Below are 11,746 nucleotides of genomic sequence, written 5' to 3' on the forward strand. Positions count from 1 at the left end.
GACGTTTAGAGGAAAATGTGAGGATCTCAAAAGTTTAATTGAGATTTAGAAACTAAGTATCTTACATAATGGAATATAAAAATTCTATTTTAGATATTCAGGACATAAAAAGATTAGGAAAAAAGAATACTTTCTCTCTCTCTCTCTCTCTCTCTCTCTCTCTCTCTCTCTCTCTCTCTCTCTCTCTCTCTCTCTCTCTCTCTCTCTCTCTCTCTCTCTCACACACACAAGACAAAAAAACAGATGTTTGCTAACACAACATATGTGTGTGTGTGTATGTATATATATATATGTGTGTATGTATATATATATATATATATATATATATATATATATATATATATATATATATATATATATATATAGATAGATAGATAGATAGATAGATAGATAGATAATATATGTATATAATATATATAAAATATTTATATAAAATATATATATAATATATATATCTATATATATAATATATATATATATATATATATATATATATATATATATATATATAATTAACTTCGTACTAAAGAAATTAAACATATCTCCCATCTAAAGTAAACCTCCTATAAGTCATCAAGACATTATATTACTTAAATGAGTTACATTTAAGACGGAGCAAACGCAATAACTGAACAACTTAAAAGCAGCAACCACACACGATAATCCTCTATCCACTTCATGCACTCCGTTGCAACTGCATTTCTAACAGTAGATATTGTAATAACTTTATATGCAATTATAGCCTCTGTACCATGGTCTTCCACTGTCTTAAGTTAGAGATCTCTTGCTTGAAGGTACACTCGGGCGCACTATTCTATCTAATTTCTCTTCCTCTTGTTATTTTCAAATTCTTATAGTTCATGTATGAAAGATTTATTTTAATGTTATTATTGTTCTTAAACTTCTCTTGTAGTTTGTCCTTATTTCCTTTCCTAACTGGGCTATTTTCCTTGTTGAAGCCCTTGGGCTTATAGCATCCCGCTTTTCCAACTAGGGTTGTAGCTTGGCAAGTAATACAAATAATAATAATAATAATAATAATAATAATAATCGTAATAATAATAATGATAATAATAACAATAATAAATTACGATCAACAAAAGGTTGCAAATTAATCCACCGATACTAATATTAGCTAATTGCAGGGAAAAAAAAATCCTTATATACAAAACTCAACATAAAATTTCCTCAAATATAAATATTCCCCATCAAAATATAAAAAAAAAAAAAAAAACTTAAACTCCCCTGGATTTATATGATGCGTTCATTCTAAATATTGTCATGTAATAATAATAATAATAATAATAATAATAATAATAATAATAATAATAATAATAATAATAATAATAATAATAATAATAATAATAATAATACCTTCCCACTTGGTTTAGAAGAGTTGTGAGTGGAATTACATTATTATTATTATTATTATTATTATTATTATTATTATTATTATTATTATTATTATTATATTTACAAAAATAAAAATTCAAAAAACAAAAATATTATTAATTCTTATACGTGTCTTTTCTTTTCCACTTAAAAGAGGTTACGGTACCTATAACTCTGGACACCAGCCAAGTAACAGCGAGATTGTCTTTTCTTGCATTTATACCAAAAGTTCCAGTTCCTTCAAGCAGACAACACTTGTGTGCGTGTGTAAATACAAATAAACACGCACATGTGTATGTTGTAAAGAGAAATTGTTAGTAACGCTAAGAAATCTCAAGGCTTCCTTGCCGGTTTCTTTTGAAATGCAGAAAAATGGATTCATCTTACTTACATGAATAACTTCTTTTTGCATATTTCGGCTTCCAGGCCTATCGGATTTATAATTCTTGATTTCTAAATTCTCTAAAATCTCTAATCCCAAGTTTTTCAGTCCATTGTGTTTTGTATATACATTATACATATGTACTGTATACATAAATATATACATATATTGTATTCATGTATATATGAAATGTATATATATATATATATATATATATATATATATATATATATATATATATATATATATATATGTGTGTGAGTGTGTGTGTGTGTATGTATATATCATAGGTTAAACATCACCTTTATTCTAAAATCTAAGACCAAAAAAATTTTATGAAATAAAAAAAAATACTAAATATGCAAAACAAAGACTAAAATTTCCATCAATGAAAAGTGACAATAAAATACTTTAACGAGTTTACTTATGCAATATCAAAAAGTGGATAAAATACTTATCTTACATACTAACCAAAATGCCACGAAGAAAGTAATATTTCTTTTCTCAGGAACCAACTTAGAGAGAGAGAGAGAGAGAGAGAGAGAGAGAGAGAGAGAGAGAGAGAGAGAGAGAGAGAGAGAGAGAGAGAGAAATCAACATTAAAGACAGATAATAATATCAATAATAACGACGACAACAATAAAAATGATAACAGTAAACGCGTTTGCTACTGAGCGTGAGGAGGTTCCTATGACAACCTACGTTTACTCGTGACTCCATTTCTTAAAATATTGTTCATAAAACAAAGCCAAAATACTTCACCGGTTATGACATGAGATGAATCTATAACAAAGAAAAAAATCTAACAAAAATAGTAAAAAAAAAATATATGAGCCAGTGCCCCACGATTATCAAATATAACACTACTATATAAAAATGTAATTTAAAAAAAGAAAAAAAAATACAACTTGGTAACGACCCAAGCATCTTTCCAAGGTTGATATAAACATATAAAGAAACTTCATCTCTTGGTAAATAATTCATCTTTCGTCACGCATCTTTCCAAGGTGGAAATAAACAAATAAACAAACTTCATCACTTGGAAAATAATTCATTATTCGACGGCACCTTTCTGATGCGGAAATACAGAAATAAACAAACTTAATCACTTGGAAAAAAATTCATCTTTCGACACAAGCCATCTTTATGTGGTGGCAATAAACAAATAAACAAATTGAATCGCCTGAAAAAATAATTCACCATCTTTCCAAACAAAGAAATAAAAAAAAATAATAATAAAAAAAAAAACGTTGTGACAAATAACTTCCTTGCTCCCGTTTTATGAAAGGGACCAAAACAAAGTCAGTTAAACGGCTCTCGCACTAACGCCCATGCCGCCCACAATTAACACCCTCTAAAAGCACTGCTACAATAATATGCAACATCCGACAATATGCTCCAACGCCCAACGCCCGTCCCATTCTCCTGAACAGGTGCGGGGCGGTACCAACCGCTTGATAAGGAGATATAGGACGGATGGGAGGGAAGTTGGAGGAGGTGGAGGACGGTCAGGCTAGATAGAGAGGGGGAGGGGGAGTTCAAGTAATGGGAAGGAGTAGCAATGTACTGGAAGTGTTACAAAAGAAAGGAAATTGGAGGATCTGCGACGAAAGTAGAAATGTGAAAAGAAAAAAAAAACCGAGGGTCAAATAGAAGAAAAAGAAAAAAGGGTATACTTTCCATCATCATTTTTATTATTATTATTATTATTATTATTATTATTATTATTATTATTATTATTATTATTAGGTAAGGTACAACTCTAGTTGGAAAATCAAGTGTTTTAAGCCCAGTGAGGAAAGGATATAATGAAATACTTAAACTACAAGAGTAGCGATGAACAATTAAGATAAATCAACGAATAAAACTTTTTGCAAACAATCTTAAATCAACAAATCAAACTTTTTTTTTCCAAACAAACAGGAAAATATCATAATTTTGTGAATCAATACCTGGAGGTTGGATGACGCCAAACAGTTTGGTTGTCAATTTTTTTTCAAACAATCGTAATCAACAAATCAAACTTTTTTTCAAACAGTCATGAAAATATTAATAATGTAAATCAACACACGGAGGTTGAACGACATGATAAACAGTTTTGTTCCCTCAACAAATCAAACTTTTTCAAACAAACAGGAAAATATTATCATCATGTGAATCAACACATGAAGGTTGAACGACATGATAAACAGTTTTGTTCCCTGCACCAAAAAACTATGCAATCGACCCAAGGCTGTAAATGTCAACGAATGTTGCAACAAATAAGTACCCTCTCCGAACAAACAGGAGAGTTGATTTCTCTGCATCGCAATCCTTTGTTCGGAAAGAATGTATCGGGCGAAGAAGAAAGTTCGCGAATGTGGCGTCAGTTCTAAAGGCGGAGCAAGATCTCCCGCTTATAAAATATTATCCAATTCTATAAATATATAGAGAGAAATCATTAACTAAACTCATGATGTCAAATAGATAACGTAATGATGAACAATAGTTTTAATACTGAATTATTACAGAACATTTACAGTGATTGCCATTATAAAATTTCGATTTTTAATCTTCGTTCCTATAGAGCTATATTTTTTTTCATTTCAAGTATATGTAAATGTTCAGGAGAGAGAGAGAGAGAGAGAGAGAGAGAGAGAGAGAGAGAGAGAGAGAGAGAGAGAGAGAGAGAGAGAATCAAATCATGTTCCCTATACTTAATTCAACAGATATGTATTTTTTTCCCTTCAGCGGAAGGAAAAGATTAAAAAATATTCATTAAAATCACAAATTGGGTAATATATGTTCATTAACTATAGTAATCTGCTCAATACATTAATATTTTTTATTATACAAAAAAAAAAAAAAATCTGATGTGAAGCAAAATTATTTACTCTTTCAATAATTGCACTAATTCATCACGACTTTGAACTATATAAATTTTACAGACTTCTCTGTCTACCCTCTTTCCAAAATCGCTTCTGTCAAAATATATGAAAAACGAAAGTTGATGGCTCATTCAAGTTCAATGAGTCAAAGAAATTATTCTTTGTTCGTTCATACATGTACATAAATATTTTCTTCACATAACATGTGCATTTTCAACAGAGACCAATAGTGGTTACTTCGAGTGGATAATAATGGAATAGAAAATCTAAATAATAGTTTCCTTTCAATCAAAATAAATATATCCTCAATATTTATCCCTTACAAAATAACTACGCATATCAATCTCAAATTTAGCTTACATCTTATCACCTCCAAGGGATTTTGAACCTATGCTATTTAGCCTCATACGATGACCTAAAATATATAACCATTAAACCAAGCAAAAACAAATTACATTAAACCATGCACAATCAAATTCCATTAAACCAAGCAAAATCAAATTCCATCAAACCAAGCACAATAAAATTCCATTAAATCATGCACAATCAAATTTCATTAAACCAAGCACAATCAAATTCCAGTAAACAAGGCAAAATCAAATTCCATTAAACCATGCATAATCAAATTCCATTAAATCATGCACAATCAAATTCCATTAAACCAAGCAAAATCAAATTATATTAAACCCTGCACAATCAAATTCCAATAAACCAAGCAAATTCAAATTCCATTAAACCATGCACAATAAAATTCCATTAAATCATGCACAATCAAATTCCATTAAACCAAGCAAAATCAAATTCCAGTAAACCCTGCACAAAGTCCAATAAACCAAGCAAAATCAAAATCCATTAAACCAAGCAAAACACAATTCCATTAAACCATGCACAATCAAATTCCATTAAACCAGGCAAAATTAAATTCCATTAAAGCATGCATAATCAAATTTCATTAACCCAAGCAAAATCAAATTCCATTAAATAAGCAAAATCAAATTCCATTCAACCAAGCAAAATCAAATTCCAATAAACCAAGCAAATTCAAATTCCATTAAACCATGCACAATCAAATTCCATTAAACCAGGCAAAATTAAATTCCATTAAAGCATGCATAATCAAATTCCATTAACCCAAGCAAAATCAAATTCCATTAAATAAGCAAAATCAAATTCCATTCAACCAAGCAAAATCAAATTCCAATAAACCAAGCAAATTCAAATTCCATTAAACCAGGCAAAATTAAATTCCATTAAAGCATGCATAATCAAATTCCATTAAACCAAGCAAAATCAAATTCCAATAAACCAAGCAAATTCAAATTCCATTAAACCATGCACAATAAAATTCCATTAAACCAAGCAAAATCAAATTCCATTGAACCAAGCAAAATCAAATTACAATAAACCAAGCAAATTCAAATTCCATTAAACTATGCACAATCAAATTCCATTAAACCAGGCAAAATTAAATTCCATTAAAGCATGCATAATCAAATTCCATTAAACCAAGCAAAATCAAATTCCAATAAACCAAGCAAATTCAAATTCCATTAAACCATGCACAATAAAATTACATTAAACCAAGCAAAATCAAATTCCATTGAACCAAGCAAAATCAAATTCCAGTAAACCCTGCACAAAGTCCATTAAACCAAGCAAAATCAAAATCCATTAAACCAAGCAAAACACAATTCCATTAAACCATGCACAATCAAATTCTATTAAACCAGGCAAAATTAAATTCCATTAAAGCATGCATAATCAAATTCCATTAACCCAAGCAAAATCAAATTCCATTAAATAAGCAAAATCAAATTCCATTCAACCAAGCAAAATCAAATTCCACTAAACCAAGCAAAATCAAATTCCATTAAACCAAGCAAAATCAAATTCCATTAAACCAAGCAAAATCAAATTCCATTAAACCAAGTAAAATCAAATTCCATTAAACCAAGCAAAATCGAATTCCATTAAACCCTGCACAATCAAATTCCATTAAACCAAGCAAAATCAAATTCCATTAAACCAAGCAAACTCAAATTCCATTAAACCACGCAAAATCAAATTCCATTAAACCAAGCAAACTCAAATTCCATTAAACCACGCAAAATCAAATTCCATTAAACCAAGCAAACTCAAATTCCATTAAACCACGCAAAATCAAATTCCATTAAACCATGCACAATCAAATTACATCCAAAATAATGAAAACACATTCACTGTACAAACAGCTGTGCAGTGTTTCTCTCTTGTACAGTAAAACAACAGATTGGTATTACTATATACTGCTGCTGGCTGTCAATGTTAAAAGACTATCTAACGAAACTTGTTTATCAAGTTCACAATCTAAACCACAATCTAAAACCATTATTATTATTTTGGATTTCAGCAAAATTATGAAAGTTCTAATATTGATATAGATTCATGCCTTAAAAGTCGATCATCTAACTAACATAATGAAACCTAATGTCCATTTCCAATGGCAACTTTGATTCAATACTCATGAGGTTCTCAAATTCAATATACCGTCATATATATATATATATATATATATATATATATATATATATATATATATATATATATATACCGTCATATATATATAATATATATATATATATATATATATATATATATATAGAGAGAGAGAGAGAGAGAGAGAGAGAGAGAGAGAGAGAGAGAGAGAGATAATATATATATATACATACACATATATATATATATAAATATATTCATATTCATATATATATATATATATATATATATATATATATATATATATATATATATATATATATACATACATACATATATATTAACTGAAGATATTCCTGTTTAAATACCGTATGCATGTTATAAATATACATATTTAGTGTGTACATTACATATATACGTATACATAAAAATTGGGTAGATAGATAAAAAAACATATGTTGTATTTACTAAAACCACAATTCTTGCTCATCAAGTGTTCATACGTAAATCTATAAAGCGAAAATTCAATCAGCGCAGCTAGGCAACAATGGGCCAGGACACGGCTTTGAGTGATTACAAAGCAAGGTATACCTCGGGCTACCAAGCGCATTGAAAAAAAAAAAGAAGTTATCGGATATTAGATTCTAATCCCTCATGAGAAAATGTGTGTGTGTGTGTGTGTGTGTGTGTACCTTAGCACATGAATCCATACACTTATAAAAGTATGATAAACTTTTGTACGTAACCCGTCAAAAATTATGAGTACATTTTTAGATACATTTGCACGTAAACAGATTCAGCACTTCCCAATTCTACACCCTTACGTAACTACAACCCTTCTCACCATGGTATGACTACTCCCTCTTCCCCTTACCGGAGGGACGGGGAAAAACTGAGAAGAGACAATGCCGCTGAGGGTAACAGGATATATATATATATATATATATATATATATATATATATATATATATATATATATATATATATATATATATATATAGCAAAACACATGCTTTTTATTACATAAGGAATAACAAATGACAAACAATATCTGATAAATCCAAATCTAAATAGGCCATAAACACCGTGCCTCATTTCCTTCCCATATGCATACTCTGGAGAGAGAGAGAGAGAGAGAGAGAGAGAGAGAGAGAGAGAGAGAGAGAGAGAGAGAGAGAGAGAGACCTGGCTCCAGGAAGGTCCAGGCAAAGCTGGTGGTGGGGAATCATGAAGGTGTTAGTGTCACGAGAGGAACAATGGACCGGGCGGCGAAATGACCAGCTCCAACACTGCCACTTTACTCATCAAACCTCTCTCTCTCTCTCTCTCTCTCTCTCTCTCTCTCTCTCTCTCTCTCTCTCTCTCTCTCTCTCTACATCGACCACAGAGATAATTGCATGGAATCATCCTGACATCTTACGGCTTTCGCGTTTACCTTGGTCGTTCTAAAACCAAATCGGTGTCATAAAAGAAACAGGAATTCTGTGAACTACATTTCACATGGTTAAGAATATACGCCGCTTAAAAGAAGGGGGACACACATACACACACACACACACACACACACACATATATATATATATATATATATATATATATATATATATATATATATATATATATATAGTATGTATATATACATACACATATATGTGTATATATACATACATATATGTATATATATACATACATACATATATATAAACATACACACACATATATATACATATATGAGATATTTAATGTTGTTTCTGTTCTTAGAATATTTCATTTTTTCTTGTTTCCTTTCCTCACTGGGCTATTTTCCCTATTGGAGCCCCAGGAATTATAGCATTGTGCTTTTCCAACTAGGGTTGTAGCTCAGCAATTAATAATAATAATAAAAATAATAATAATAATTATATATGCATACATATATGTATGTATGTACGTATATATATATATATATATATATATATATATATATATATATATATATATATATATATATATATATATATATATATATTCTAGTCATTGCTACATTCATACATTGACTGCTGAATAGCAGATGAACTCCACGTGAACTAAAACATCCACAACATAAGTTACAAGTTGAATTTGACGATCAACTATCATCCTGGAATTCCATCTGGAATATCCATACTTTTATATCAATGCAACGAGAAAAAAAATCCATCTTCAAGGAGAGAGAGAGAGAGAGAGAGAGAGAGAGAGAGAGAGAGAGAGAGAGAGAGAGAGAGAGAGAGAGAGAGAGAGAGAGAGAAAGTAATCACGATGCCTGACTCGGGCTCGAGAAGAGTACGTGTATCAATGTATACGATTTAGCACACCATCAATCTATTACGCCCCAATCCCCCACCCTTTAGCAGCACGCTAGCATTCTTAAATTATTTCTCAATGACTATGATCAAATCATCAAGCCGTACGGGGCGAGAAAATGCGAGATAATAAAATCGAATGTCGATGAAAACAGCAGGTAAGCGGGAGGGAAAAAAGGTTAATAAAAAGAAATAGATAGAGAAGGGGGGATTGAGACTTATTGAGATGTCCATCAACTGTTGGGAGGGAGGGAAGAGGGAGATATAACCTATCAGGGGATGAGGGAAAGGGAAGTGGGGGGTGGAGGGAGGTAGAAGAATGGCAGAGATTGAAAAGACAACACAAATGAAGATCTCCAGGCACTATTTCTCCTCCCAGCACATGTGGTTTCTATAACCTCCTTGCTGCTCCTCAAACTCCCTTCCCACCTCCAGCCTAATTTGCAAAAAGCATTTTCCACATGGCATATTTACAGGGTGCTCAATGGCCATGGTCAGTCCATATGTCCATTGTTCACACGCTCCGCTTTGTTTGATAACGCCTTGCTTTATCACGTGGGATGTCACGAATCCTGTGACACTTGAGACGTGGACTTTAAATGGAAAATAATGATGTTTGGAAACATTCTGTATATTGTTCCTTTAATGGTTGAACATATGTCAAGATATAAATAGTAAAGGAGAAGTGTTCCAGAAGACAGAATTACAAGTAAAATCTATACTTTGTTATCTGGCTTGCAAATGCAAGTTTAGAAATTAATGGGAATTTAATTGGAAAAAAAATATCAAGGTGTAACTTTCTTTGGATAGTTTATTTAAAATTGCCTCCGCTTTACTTGGAACACGGCCTCTTGCGTGCAAAATCTTTAGTAACGAAGTAAAAATCACACACACACATTAGGATAAATCAAAACTCCCTCAACTCACAACCCCTCCCCCTCTAAATTCACAATAAAAAAATATTAGAATTATCCTGATGTAAAATATCTAATCTTTGCAAGAGGATATAAGAGTTTCGATAACAAAGGCTCATATACTATTTTAAAGGGTTGAGATACATTTTTTTTTCCATAAAAAAAAAAATCATTCCCATAACTGTTTAAGACTAATTATTTCTATATAAAAATGCCTTCCGTTTACATAACTAATAAAACAAGAAAACTTAATAAGAAACTATTCAACCACATTTATAGCAATAATATTACAAACCTATTCTTCCAGAGGATTTATTCCAGCTATGACCAAAATGAAAAATTATCCCCTAGAAATCCGTTGACAGAAATTCAAACAGAGTAAGTTTTCTTATGGACCGACCAAACTAAATTGAGTTGCACAAGATATTTTTATGTGAGTTTTGTTTTCTCTCGTTTCTAATATGGCATATGATTCCGTATTAACAGGTTGCATTATGTTTTTTAATATTCCTGGATCATTTTTTTCAATATTCTATTGCAGCTTGGACAATAACAATACAAAACAATTATTTCCGCTTACCCAACAGAGTGGATTCCAACCAATTTTGGACTTCCATAAACAATAAATCTCACCTATATTCTCCTAAAGTACTTTACTGATAAAAAATCTTAAAATTCCTTAAAAATATTCTGCAGTACAGACGCAGTATAATAATTTGACTAATATTCATTAAAAACAATGTCTTACATACTATTCATTAATGATTAACATTCATTAAAATGTCTTATCTACTATTCATTAAATGATTAACATTAAAAAATGTCTTACCTACTATTCATTCCTGATTAACATTCATTTAAAAAATGTCTTATCTACTATTCATTCCTGATTAACCTCCATTATAAAATGACTTATCTAATATTCATTTATGATTAACATTCATTAAAAAATGTCTTATCTACTATTCATTCATAATAAACATCCATCATAAAATGTCTTATCTACTATTCATTTATGATTAACATTCATTAAAATGTCTTATCTACTATTCATTCATGATTATCATTAAAAAATGTCTTATCTACTATTCATCCATCGTAAAATGTCTCATCTACTATTCATTTATGATTAACATTCATTAAAAAAATGTCATATCTACTATTCATCCATGATTAAAATCCATTATAAAATGTCTTATCTACTATTTATTTATGATTAACATTCATTAAAATGTCTTATCAACTATTCATTTATGATTAACATCCACTATAAAATGATTTATCTACTATTCATTTATGATTAATATTCAGTAAAAAAATATCATATCTACTATTCACTCATAATTAACATCCATTATAAAACGTCTTATCTACTATTCATTTATGATTAACATT

Source organism: Palaemon carinicauda, chromosome 13 (assembly GCF_036898095.1).
Source record: "Palaemon carinicauda isolate YSFRI2023 chromosome 13, ASM3689809v2, whole genome shotgun sequence".
NCBI lineage: Eukaryota > Metazoa > Arthropoda > Malacostraca > Decapoda > Palaemonidae > Palaemon > Palaemon carinicauda.